Genomic DNA, 14796 nt, shown 5'->3' with positions numbered 1-14796 from the left:
TCTCAATAGTTTTTAATTACAGTTTTGAAAATACAAATTAAATAAATATATATATATATTTATTTCAGGAAAGATCAAGTAATTTACATATGTGTTATTGCAGTTTGGCTGCAAAAGTGGAAATACACTTTAAAGTTTAATGCAAAATTTGTTAAAATATTTTAAACATTGCGAGGATGATAAAAACAATAATCAGTGTGATAATTATGATTTGAATTTGTAGAACTGTATAGTAAAAAAACTGCAAAATGTGTAAGACCTGAAGCGTGACTAGAAAAAAATGGCATGATGGCAGGTTTAGAGCCCACTGCTTAGAAAATAAGTATCCTGATATGGGTTTTGCATGAAGAACATTATGGTTTATTTATGTTCTACAGGAGGGGTGCCCATTATGTAGATCGTGATCTACCAGTAGCTCTCAAAGCTGATGCTGGTAGATCACGAAGGGTGTGAATGGTGGCCCCTTTAGTCCATTTTGGTATATTTATTTAACTGTGCACACATGATTACATATAAGCATGAGTCTGCTGAGCCAAGCTCCCTGACACCTTTCTGGTGAATACTGGTGGTTGAAGTGCTGGTGGATACTGGTGGCTGAAGTGCTATGTATTACATCAAAGAATATTAGTTTACACAGCCTGTTGCACTACACTGCTTGCAAAATACAGCAAGGTGAGCCAGGAGAGAGTGCAGGGAGAGACAGACAGAGAGAGAAAGGAGAGACAGACAGGAGAGAGAGCAAGGATAGACAGCCAGGAAAGAGAGAGAGGAGAGACAGCCAGGGGAAAGAGCAAAGAGAGACAGCCAGGAGAGAAAACGAGGAATGACAGCAAGTAAATTCATTTCAGTACAGCGTTGCATGACGGAATAAACGTCAGTCAAAGTATCGCAGCGCTGAACACTGAAAAATGGCCTGGCCAGGAAGGGGGTCTAAACACCTGGTCTTGAAGTGGTTAAAGGAGTTCTAAAGTCCCAGCATATATTATCCTGTTATAAAATAAACATGGTAATAGGAATACATACGATAGTTGTTTTTGATAAAACAATCAAAGCTTACTTTTTTTACTTTTATGATGTGAGTGCTGCCTTGTGTTTGACCATCACTTTCAACAACTTTCTGCTGTGTGAAGTGATGCATCTCGATTTCTCAAGACTACATAGCCCATGATGCATTGCTTCCAGCAAGCAATGATTATGTTACATTGTTTAGATGTTGAGTTGTAGTTCAGAAGGCAAGATCTGTGATCCTATGGGCATCTTCAATAAGTAAGTTTACAAACTTCTAGATCTATGCAGTTATTAGGAGTGGGATAGAACTTATTGGAATTCAATATAGAAATACATATTTATTTTTAGTGTTTTGACCATAGATACTCTTTAAAGCTAAACATCAGCATATTGAAACACAGTGATGTCACAGTTCCTTTGTTGTGTCCATTGGTGGTGGAACATGTGAACGACCTTCTGTGCTGCAATACTATGGGGGGAATTTATCAAAACTGGAACAGCCAAAATCTGGAGCAGTTTCGGCTCTACAAGTTTAAACAGAGTCCCGGCGGCAAAAGTCGCCGGGAGTCTGTTTAAACAGCCCCGATGCTGGCGACGTACACTGTACATCGTCAGTCACGAAGGGGTTAACTAAACAAACTGAAGAGAGAAGCTGATTGGATGCCCTGGGCAACTGCTCCAGATTTTGTCTTCTCCCGTTTTGATAAATTCCCCTCTATGAGCCTTTGCTGTCCATTCCTCTCTGTTCTTTGATCAGCAGTTTGTCCCTTCTATTTATAGAGGAAGAAGCTTTTCTTGTTCATCCCATCCCCATAAATGCCTTTCATTTTTTTAAACCTTTGCCTAACTCTGGGCATAGCCTCTCCCATAACGGTTTGAGCACTTGTTTTTCTCATGTTTTTCAATCTTAGCATTTCGCAACCAGGGCCTTTACTGTTCCTGTGGTCAAGGTCAAGCAGACTCTGAACACAGGGACTTTTTTTGGAATGTCAGGACTTGGTGCCAAAAGATTTTCTTTTCTCTTTGGAGAATTAAAAATCTGATGGAGGTTCTAACTTTTCTCTGCTCTATAAAAAAAATTGAGAAAAAGTTTCTGACATTGTTAGGGGGTTGAAAATATTCCAACATTGCCCCGTGAAAAAAGTAGCGACATAGTTAGCTCTGTGTGGCGGTGTGTTGAATCTTTAATCTCTTGACCAGCCCTGGATGTGTTCATTAAAGTGCATCGGGGGACCACAGCACCACACTGTCTGACATTCACTGAAGGGGAATCTTTCTGAATGTGTTTTAATATAAAGTGCATTATTCATCACCAGTTAATTTAAGTGAATGGCACATTCATACCTGCTCCAGAGTTTTCTTTTTCTAAACAGTTTTTTATTCTTCTGTATCCTGCTCACCTCCAATATGACGCCCCTGTATTTTGGTACACTAGAGATATGACTGACTTCAGATTCTTTACACTACAATGCACAGTAAATTCCAGCTCATGGTATTGGGTCACTGCTCTTGATGCATTTGTATTCCTCTTATTTCAACACTGGGACACATTATGGGGTCTATTTATAAACAATTATCAGATCCATTTGCCCTCTGAATCTCTGTTGATGTTTGTTCTGTGTGAATAGAGTTAAAAACAAACATTCTTAGTATATTTACTCTTCATGTTGAATGAGACAGTCTGAAGGTAAACACCTTTTGCTGTACTCTGTTTTTTAGAAAACCTAAAATGCTTTGTACAGCCAGGATCATGGGTATACCCTGTATAAAATGTTTGGTTTTTTTTGTACAAGAAAGATTTTATGTAAATAGTAAAAAAAAAAAAGAAGATCTTCACTGTTTGTTAGGAGTCTAGCTATTAAGTAAATATGTCCTTTGCCCACGCATGTTCACTTTACCGGAGACCTTCACGGACGCATATATAGCACTTACCGTCCATTTGTTCCATTCAACTTCTCCATTCACCCGTTAGCAGCAAATAGAAAGCCTTATGTGAGCTATGAGTTGGTAGGGTCAAGGCTTACAGGGAACTATGGATTCCACATGTAACAGTGCTAATTGGCCCAGCCTGCCGCATGGAGTAAGTCCCATGTTCCTCCATACCTGGAATTACTGGACGTTTCCTTTAGCTGCCAGCACTGAACATAAGTATTTGCTGCTAGGGATGGAGGAATTAAAATTAAACCTGTCTGCAATGAATGGGGGAAATCACAGTTTTTTTAAAAGTATATTCAAACCTAAAACTTTCTTCTTTGTTTTAGAAAAAGTAGGGAAGTGTAAGAACCCCTGTGATACTGGGTTTGTTTAGCTCCTGGAGATGTCAAGCTCTTGTGTGTAGCCCTTTTTAGACTGATTTGTCAACCCCGCCTGTAACCAGTTAAACAATACAACAAAAGAAATGTGCGAACTGTCTTACAGATGAAGGCAGCTCAAGGGTTAATCATCGGCTGGGACAAACTGCAATGTCAGATTTTGAAGAAATTTATTTATTTATTACTGATCGGAGACATGCAAAAACATTAGTGAACACATAGCTGACAGTTTCCTGTTAAAGGATTAAAAAACGATGACTAGTCTGACTGACTTAGATCGGTGGTGAGGTGGATAGATGTACCCTTAATTGGCCGTACATGTATCTCCTAGATTGTAGTTTAAGCTTTTTTGCTAGTTCGTGTTTTGAAGCCGAACAGCACATCTACTCACATGGCCTCCCGGTCAGTCCTTCGATTTCCCATTCACGGATTTCCACCGCATGGGGCTGTTTATGGCTTGTATATGGCTAGCAAAAAAGCTTAAACTACAATTCACTGTCATATATGAATGATCCCCCGATGTAAAAAGGCCCGGAGAAATGTTGTATTATTGATCAAGATAACTAAGCACATCAGAGCAAGCACTTAATCCCAGGGTCAACTAAGATACATTCCAGTATCAAAAACCACCTATAGACCTTAGGAATCTAGGAGATACATGTACGGCCAATTAAGGGTACATCTATCCACCTCACCACCGATCTAAGTCAGTCAGACTAGTCATCGTTTTTTAATCCTTTAACAGGAAACTGTCAGCTATGTGTTCACTAATGTTTTTGCATGTCTCCGATCAGTAATAAATAGATACATTTCTTCAAAATCTGACATTGCAGTTTGTCCCAGCCGAGCTGCCTTCATCTGTAAGACAGTTCGCACATTTCTTTTGTTGAAGTGTAAGAACCCCTGTCAGGTTTTTAATGCTGTTTGTGTCCCCCACTTGGGAGAGTCACCCTCTCTATTTGCCCTGTCAATTATTGTCACTGTGACACAAAGTGATGGGTAATCCAGTATTTTACAATGTCACCACAACAGAAATAGAGGGAACATCTTTCAAAAGGGAACACCCGTTCCAGTGACAATTTTATGAGGGGGGATTTCCCCACATATTGGAGGTATTCCACTTACTTCCTGTTTTGGCTCCAGGACAGGAAGTGAAGGTAAATCTCTCTAACGGGACACAGACAACAAACAAAAAAGAAAGTGATAGGGGGTTTTAGTGTTATCAAACACTACGAAAAAAGTTATTGCTTTAGATATACTTTTGGGATGAGAAGCTGACCTTGGCAGATGTATCTTTTTCAAGTTAATTAAATTAGTATGTAGGAAACATTAAGCAATATTATGATATTCACCTCATGCACAGACCATTACTGTGAAGTCACCTTTATGCCATTTTGATATGTCAAACCAATCATTAGCATTTTCCTGGCTATTTGATAACCTCCCAATCTTTATGAAATGTCTGTCTTGAAGGCAAAGGCTTATTTCTGTCTCTTCTTGTGTGTGATTGCTCAGTGAAAACAAATGACAAATTTCATATGTCTGACCTAACTGCATCCTGCAGATTCAACAGACTGTAATTAAGTAGCATTGTCAGCTAGCTCATGTTATGTGCCAGTGCTCTTATCAGTCAGCTATATACAAATGCATGTTGCTCCCTCTTGTCTTCCAAACAAGGTTACTTAAGCAGTTGCATTGCTGATGGTAAGTGACTGTTTGTTCCCCAAAAACATTTTATCTTGAAATGAATGTAAGTACTTTTAAAATGAGATAAAATACCCCATTACCCAATACCTTTTCAAAGACAAATATACATCTTTGGATACATTTTATTTTTCTGCAAGGTTATACATTTGATACTTAATTGTTTAATCCTTATTTTTACTATTTGTTTAAAATCCCTATTTGACATACAATCATGTAATTCAGGGTGCTTCCATGCTCTAATGTGTACAGGATCAGGGAGCAACTGAACTGGAGGAAGGCAAGTGGCCAGACTGAAAAATTGTGCCATGGGTTTTTAATGTGGATATAAGCACACATACACCTAGCATAAAATGTTCATATCTGGGCTCTGTAAAAGCAAAAAAGGCCCTTTTTAGTGTGCAGATTATTTCCTAATGTCTAACATGTATAACCAGCTGTGGTTCTATTGTAAAGGTTTTTGCAATGCTACTGGTATTTGTAATGAATAATGCTGGGAATGTGCAAAACTACCTTAAACTACCTTTTAAAAAAAATGTTATTTATTTTGGGTATTTATATAGCGCCAACACTGGCCTCAAGGATTACAATCTAAGGTTTACAATCTAAGGTCATAGTTACATAGTTAAATAGTATTTGAGGCTGAATAAAGACACAGGTCCATCAAGTTCAACCTTTGTGTGTATGTTTTGGATTCTGCATGTGTATCCCCGTGTGATCTTATTTTTTAAGGGTACCTGTACCCCTGTATGTTATGGTCTCGTCTTACGATCAAAATCATGTCCCCCTTAATCTCCGCGCCTCCAGCATGAACATATTTAAGTTTTGTAACCTTGTCTCATAACTTTGGTCCTCCATCCCCTTAATTAGTTTAGTTGCCCTTCTCTGGACTCTTTCCAGCTCCAAGACATCCTTTCTGTGTATTGGTGACCAAAACTGGACCGCATATTCCAGATGAGGTCGGCTAAATTATAGATTTGTCTCTACAGTACGTTCCCTTTTTAATACAAGACAGTACTCTGCTCACTTTGTTTACCACAGCCTGGCATTGCAAGGTCTCTATCCTACATGCATGCATACACATACCAAAGCTGATTTAGACAGGAACCAATAAACACACCAATATGTCTTTGGAGTGTGGGAGGAAATCGGAGTACCCAGAGGAAACCCATGCAAGTACAGGTAGAACATGCAAACTCCATGCAGAGAATGCCCTGACCGGGATTTTTTTAAAAAGTCAGTCTCTGTCCACATGTTCCTGCCTCTCTTTTTAATACTGAACAAGACTTGAACTTCAGTATTGAACCACATTGGCAGTGTGAAATACTACGTTGAATGTGCAGTGTTGTTGATGGTTCAGTAAGTTTACAAATAACATTCTCTAGAGAGATATACACTTGCTGTTTGCATGTTTTGTATGTATCGAGAGCTCCTCGTAGTGACAGCTAGCTCCACCCAACAGTTTCCTATTGGCCAGCACCTGCCAGAGTCTTCTAGCAGGTCCCGGCCAATGAATAACAACTGGGCGGAGCCGGCCATGATGCCACAGCCGCCTCTGACCAGTTGTTATTGTTTAATAACAGATCGGCGTCCCCAGGTCATCCACCTACAACTAGGTGGAGCGAGCTGTGAGCTCCGCCCAACTATCATTTGAATGGAGATTGGTCACTTCGGCCGACCTTTCTCTGTGCTTCGGCATAAAGCATATGCCTTCAGCTCGTCTGAGCTGCTCGGCTGCCTTCATCTGCCTTCAGCTGCCTTCAGCTGCTATTGTGAATAGCCCTTTGGTTCGACTGTATCCTTCGACTCCATAGTTGAAAACCCCCTTAGTGTTGCCACTTCTATTGTACACCTCTGTGGTTGGATGAGGACCTTCCAGCATCACCACTGGTTGGTTTTTAGACTAGTTGTCCACTAGAAGACATACCATACTGCCTAGCTACAATAGTAATTGTTCCTCGCACCTCCTTGTTATGGCAAGTGTAGTAAAATATTTCAATGGCGACAGAATGCAACAAAACACTTTCGGTGTGGTTAGAAGGTCTGGTAGTTTATTATTACTGTCTATACCTTCTTTGGTGACAAACTCTTCTCATTTCTAGTGTTGCTGTCATAGGAACAAAAATAAAGGTGAAATCTACCAAAATATTGGGAGATGAATATTTGCTGTTCCCAAATCTATTAAAAATTAAAAATAAAGGTTTATCTTGAGATAGGCTTTAGGCACAGTTGTCACATTTCTGTCACAGTGGTAGCAGTTCACCGACGGATTGTACGTGTTGCCTGGAGTTGGTTCTAATAAAATTCCTGCTTAGATTTTCCCTATGAATGAAACTCAGAAAACAATGCCATTCATGCTAAACTATTTGTAACATTTTAAAATTGTGAAGGTGACTGCTTTACGAATCTTTGTGTTGATCGTTCTGTTGCTACAGCAACAATTCTTTGGTTTAGATTTCCTTGAACGGTTTGTATAGTCTTAAGCAGCATCAGTGTGAAGGACAAGTTCCTTTCAGATGCATTTCCTGTAGCTTTCTATGAAGAAAGCTGTGTACATAGTACCCTGTCTTTAAAGGTCAGTGTGATGCATTCCTTTGGCAAAATGACTTGTATTATGATACATCAGTGTGATGTTAGGTTTAATGGGTCCATCTAAGTGTTTATGGCATTGGAAAGAAGTGGTGACAGACCACTTAAGAATGAATGGATGGAGAAGGTTTATTTTTATACTCAGACATGTGTGCATTAAATCAATATTAAACTACCAGCAGAAGCATTAACTAAAACTTAATTTGTCAGTACTATGGAAGCGGTGTTTAAAAGCTGAATTTTAGACAGATATAAAAGAACACATTTTAGTACAATTATGTGTTTCTTAATTAGACATAGCAGCGGAAATATTTTCCATGTTAACATGTAAGTGTAATCCTTATCATTCACAGAGATCACAATGCTCCCCCTGCCAATGCCCTTATCTGCTTTTCTTTCCAGGAAGATGGTGCCATTTTTGTTCAGGCACCATGCAGGGTCATCTGTTACTTCCTGGACTGAAATACTGTCTCAGAGATGGCATAATCATGTAAATCCTGGTGCCTTTGTAGTCCCTGGCTGTGTTCCTCAATGTGTGCCACAAGTCACTCGTTCACATTGTCCTTCTACATAATTTCAGTGCTACAGTCTGACCATTGGGGAAGAGGAGACTGAAAAAAATGTCCCCTCTGTCTGCAGCAGACTAATGGCATCTCAGGCTAGACAAAGTGCACCTTTAAATAGGTCGGCCAATGAATAAAGGGATAGTCAACCTTTAAATTAAAAAACACTGCAGTCACTATATGCAATGGCATCACCCCAAGCGAATCATATTTTAAAACTATGGCTGTCTACTTCTAACATTCCTGTAGGCCATTTTCGCAATGACAGAAGCCTGCCGGAGAACCTGCAAATGGTTTTCATGATTATAAATTATGAGAAGTATCCCCAAAAATGTAATAGACAAATACACATTATTAGTAGAATGGTAAAGGGTTAGAACTGCTGTAAATGTTTTATGGAAGTCTGTCCATACTTGTCCCGGTGCTCCCCTCATTTATGGTCCTGGTGTCACCTAGATAGGAAATGGGGCAAACTGTATCCAATGGAGTCACAGACGGTAATAAAAACCCTAACGAGATTTGAACTCTTCTCACTTTATGCAAATTGATTTTAAAATGTTAGGCTTGCTAAAAGACCTTGTCTTAATTAGGGGTGAACTTCGAGTTCAGGTTGACCATGAGCTGGTGGAGTAGGCCCCAGAATTTGTGACTTTGTGGCCTGTGCTGCACTACAGTGACAGGTAGCCAACCTCCATGCTTCATTGCTGACAATGGAGTCTGTGCAATATTTATGTCATAGAAACAATACCCTCTTGTATTTCACAATAACAGCTGCATTGTCTCTGCCTCTTACATTGCAGCCAAATAGAAAAAAACTCTTACTAGATGTGCAGCAATTCTGTGCAATGTATCTGGCTCTTTTCATTATTATAATACACTTTACATTTTGATTAAAACTGCCTCACCTCTCCCCCTTACACTGCAACTCAATAAGGCTGCTTACATACTCTCCAGCCACTGTGCCTTATGTCTGGCTATTGTCTCTGAGATATGACACTGTAATTTCTATTTCAGCATCACAACTGACTCATCAATGGAATGTGCAGTTGTGGTTTTGAAGTGTTTTGTGCACTCTCCATGTGTAATCTCCATTCCTATGGATATTCTTTTCACTGCTCACCCCAGTGGTATACAGCCTCTTAATTGGAATTAATGGAGATTGCGGCACATATGCAAACATTTAGGCTGGGTTCACACCTGAGCATTTTACAGAACGTTCCTACACGCTGTAAAACGCTCAACATGTGAAAACCAATGATTGCCCATTGGCATGGTTCCCACCTGGGCGTTTTACAGTGCGTAGGAACGCGCTGCAAAACGCCCTACGCCCAAAGAAGTACAGGAGCTAAACAAAGGGGACCTGTCACTGTAATTTGATATCACATAGGGGGGTTCTTATCTTATGATAACAATAAAGTTAAATGTAAAAAAAAGTTGGTCAGAAAATAAAATTTACACACACAAAAAAAAAACCACAAAATGTTTTTAAAGTCCCCCACATAGATGCACAAAAATGCGTTAGGTGTGCCTACACGCAAAAACGATGATTGGGCCAATTACGCAGCACATGTTACATATCGGCGCGAACGTCGCAGTGAGTGCAATAATTTTAGGGCAATCAATCACTGATTGCACTAAATGTTAATCTGGTTAGTTATGCAATTGCCTTTGGGCATCAGGAAAACATTTTTTTCCTGTTGAAGAAAATTGTACCGTGCCTTTTAAAGGATTTTTTGCTCTGTGTCTCCTCTGTAGCTTTAGGGTTCTGAGAATGCAGGGTATTCCTCAGCTGGGTTTCCTAACAGTGACAACAGTTAACTATGCCTGGGTAATGTGTACTGAAACAGCTACTAGCAGTCTCAATCAAAAGCCCCTGTGATAGGGTGACAACACAAAAGCACAGCTGGAAGACAGGGGCCAATTGTTGTCACCACTTTTGACAGGATTGCCAGGTATTATTCTAATGAAAGCTGCAGATTTAAAATACTCAAAATTACTTTTGAAATTACCGTATATACTCGAGTATAAGCCGTCCCGAATATAAGCCGAGGTACCTAATTTGACCAAAAAAAACTGGGAAAAAGTATTGACCCGAATATAAGCTGAGGGTGGGAAATGAGGCAGCTACTGGTAGATAGATACCAATAAAATTACATTAATATTTATTTAAAAGAAAAATAACCTAGCTCTGTAAGTGGAAAAGGGGGTACAGGGCTACATATCATGTACTACGGATCATTTAACCCATTCATATTAGCAGAGGATAATTGTAAATCTATTGTTCAGTGCACTCTATATGTAGTATATAGTACATGTACATATAGAGTGCCTGCAACAATACATTTACAATGATCCTCTGCTAACATGAATGGGTTAAATGATCCATAGTACAGGGCTACATACAGATCATTTAATACATTCATGTTAGTATAATCATCTGGCAGTCTCCGGCCACCTAAATTAGGACCCGGAGACTGCCAGATGACCCCGCTCGGAGCGCCGCACACCGGAGCAGCAGTGACGCGACGCTCGGCGAGGTAAGTAAGATGACGCGCTGACTCGAGTATAAGCCGAGGGGGGCACTTTTCACCCCAAAAAATGGGCTGAAAATCTCGGCTTATACTCGAGTATATACGGTACATTAAGATGCTAAACATTTTATGAAATGTTGTGGATGTCGGGAAATCCCGCGATTGTACGAGAATCGAACAGTGTGAACGAAGACGTTCGACCTTTTCTACTGTACGGTCGCACGTCTTTTGTCTAAGGAGCATGTTAGAAAACCAGCCGAGAATCGTACGGTTGCTTTTGATACTCTCAAAGCACTTATTAGTAACACAAATAAAAGAAAATGGCATGTGTAATGGAAAGACTTTAAAGTATACATAAACCTAATCCCTAACATTTCATAAAATGTTTAGCATCTTAATGTAATTTCAAAAGTAATTTTGAGTATTTTAAATCTGCAGCTTTCATTAGAATAATACCTGGCGATCCTGTCAAAAGTGGTGACAACAATTGGCCCCTGTCTTCCAGCTGTGCTTTTGTGTTGTCACCCTTTCACAGGGGCTTTTGATTGAGACTGCTAGTAGCTGTTTCAGTACACATTACGCAGGCATAGTTAACTGTTGTCACTGTTAGGAAACCCAGCTGAGGAATACCCTGCATTCTCAGAACCCTAAAGCTACAGAGGAGACACAGAGCAAAAAATCCTTTAAAAGGCACGGTACAATTTTCTTCAACAGGAAAAAAATGTTTTCCTGATGCCCAAAGGCAATTGCATAACTAACCAGATTAATCTGCTGGAGCACAAGATTGGTCGTGTTTTGTTGAAGCCTGACAATCGGTTTGTATAGTTTGGTAGTCAAGACTATTGTATGTTTAGTCAGTGCCGGGACACGGCTAGGATTTTGTTTTTGAAGTGTTTACTTTATTTGAGCACTGTATATAGCCTGTGTGTTGCACCAATAAATGTACTCCTGTTTGAAGACAGGTCACTGGTCTGGTCTCTAAATTCCCCGCTGTCTCCGCCAACACAGGCGGGGAGAGCAGCGGGGACACAGGCCGCTGCAGCCACAGTTCCCTTAAATGTACCAGCGGCTGCCGGTACATTTACGAGAACTGTGGACCCCGATTCGTAAGTACGGATTGTCCGTAAGTCGGACGTCCGTAACACGGGGACTGCCTGTATTTATAATCAGTATATTATATATAGAGGTGCACCGATACCATTTTTTCCAGATCAAGTACAAGTACTGATACTTGTCTAGGTACTCACAGATACCAATTATTAATACAGTTTTGTTTATTGTCATGTGACAGTTTTTCTAAAACAATACAGATAAATGATTTCAGGACAGTGTTGGAGCGCCAGGGCCCAGTCGCAACAACCGTTGCAACCCTGGTAGTTCTTGTAAAAATGCCAAGTATCGGCACTGGTATCTGAACTGGTATCTGTGCATCCCTGTTTGAAATAGGTTAAAAACCTTTTGACTTTAATATCACTTTAATGCTTAGTGGTTTTCTTTGTAAGTACTGTAAACATTCAGTTAAAAGCAGACCTATACCCGTAACAACAAACACACATTTAGAAATGACAATCTACAAACACATCTTTCTAGATAATTGCAGGCTTTGTATTCTTTGCATACCTTATTTTTCTTTTGTTCCCCAGTCTTCTGACAGTGGCCGTGTTACTAAGGGCAGATTACATACTGTATATAACTATATACATAAAAGATAGATTGGCTTACTTGGATGCAGTATAAGTAAATGATACCAAGGGCACGCACTTTTTTTTTTGTTTGGAAACCACATAGATATGAACATGAAGTTCTTTTAAATAGATTCCTTTTTATCTAATCTTTTGCTGTACAGTGAGGTGTCACAACTGACACTACTTAGTACTGTTAAGCTGTGAGAGGAAAGATCTGTTTAAGGTAACCATCTTTAAAAAGAATCTGTCAGCAATATTTATTGAACATGTAGCAATTAACTACTTGCTACCTAACCTAAACGTAAACTATTTTTCTTCAGCCTGTCAGTCCAGGTTAATGTAACCATGTAACACAAAATCTATTCTAGGTGCAGCCTGAAAGGGATTTTGAACATTTATGGAATGGAAATAGAGCCATTAAACTGCTAACATTTCTACTATGAGATATTTGGTAATGGAAGTATTAATAGAAATAATAAAACATTTTGTTTTCAGTCTTTACCATTGAGATTTACTTTATATGTGAAAGATCCAAGGACCCATTCACACCACAATGCTGTGCGTTCCAATGCATGAATTGTCATGTGTTGATGCACTTTGCATTGCATTACAAAGCACATTCAAAATGAATAGGCCGGAATATACCACACATAAGAAATTGGGCTAATCTTCATTTTCCTGCAGCACATCGAAATGTCAAGGACACCATGCAATATACTGCGATGTGTTGCAGCACACATGCATTTCTATGGCCCATTCACATTAGCAGTCGGGCTATACTGCATGGCTGCTGGTGTGCGTGGCGTGTGCCTGGCACAGTGCTGAGGCGTTTGATCACAACGCGTCACATTTTTTTGGGTGAAATTTATTTGAATGTCACAACGGATATTTCATTAAGTTCTACGGACACAGTGCAGCGCAATTGGACTGCGTCACACTGCGCTGAAAAAAAGTACTGCATGCCATACTTTTTTGCAGCGCACACCACTGCAACACGTGATGTGAAAGGTGCCCATCTGGGCAAGGCAAATTGCCTTCTCTTGCATTGCAGCTGTGCTGGAAAAAACACCCAGAGCAACCCCAATGTATTGGGTGTAAACAAGTCCTAAAGGTCATAATGTATGAAACCACAGGGCGTTACTGCAGTACATAGGCAGTAAATAGGGTCCCTCAATTTAGAAAAGATATTTAGATTAAAAATTCAATTTCTGGACATGCTGGTCCTGGACACGGGCAATTACATCATTACCCTGAAATCTAGATGAGGCCAATTCTCACTGAGCTAAGCAGAGCACACATGAATTTTATTGCACCTTATCAGGAAGAGGGGAGCACTGAGATAGTTTACTCTGCACCCATATACACAACACACAAGGTGCTTAGTACTTTAAAGGTTTTTTGTTGATAGGTTCTCTTTAATTCTTGTACATTTTGCCAAATCGGTATCTATGGTTACTATGGTAAGTCTTTAAATATTTGGTATTTGTTTTTATTTTTTTATGTTGCTTTTTGGCCATAGTTCTCTTTAGGGTCACAGGACCCAACCTGCCACCTGATTGACAACTGGCTCTGCCTTTCTATAGGCAAAGCCAGCAGTGCCCAACCCCTCCCCTGTCCATCCCTCCAGTCAGCTCTGGAGGAACAGAGAGGGGAGGGGGGAATCTGTGCGGGGAGCAGTGACTAACAGTCACTGTGCTCTGCAGGGAGAAGATTGGGAACTGAGCGATCAGTGGTATATGATCGCTTAGTTCTTGATCTATTGATCACAATGAATATGCCCTAAACCTAGATAATGTGCACCACATCCTACAAGTGACCAACAATTATTATACAAATAAATGGGCTATCCGGGTGTGCCAAAGGAATTCTAGCTTAAAACAATGATTTGCTAAGACATGTTAAAAGATCTAGATAAATACCTGAGTATAAAAATGTAAGAAAGACAACAATAAACATAACAGAGCCTTCTAAGGCATGTCTCAGCAGAGACCACTTTTTATGTAGTCCAAATGGCATTAAAATAATGTATACTGTCGGTTGTCGACACGAATCCTTGCAATATTTATCCAATCAATAAATACAGATGCGTGTCCAACAGACTACAGGGTGTATATCTCCAAATTTCTCTACGTGTTTTGCTGGCAAAAGCTTCCTCATAAGAGAGACGCACTAAAATGGTGAGTATGCTTCAAAAACATAAATGAATACATAAACAATAACATCCTAACATATAATGTAATGTGGTGAACATGTGTGCCACAAATCTGCTTACATCACTCTGATCAGGACACCAGGAGCCATAGGCCAACACTCCTGTGTGGGACCACATGAGGGGATGCCGCGATAACACCAAAGCTGATTGGGCACAGCTGTATGTACGTCTATAGGTAAGAATAAATAAAGC

The sequence above is a fragment of the Nanorana parkeri genome, unplaced genomic scaffold (genome assembly GCF_000935625.1).
Source record: "Nanorana parkeri isolate BGI_ZX_2015 unplaced genomic scaffold, ASM93562v1 scaffold319, whole genome shotgun sequence".
Classification (NCBI taxonomy): Eukaryota; Metazoa; Chordata; class Amphibia; order Anura; family Dicroglossidae; genus Nanorana; species Nanorana parkeri.
This window is presented reverse-complemented; position numbering follows the sequence as displayed.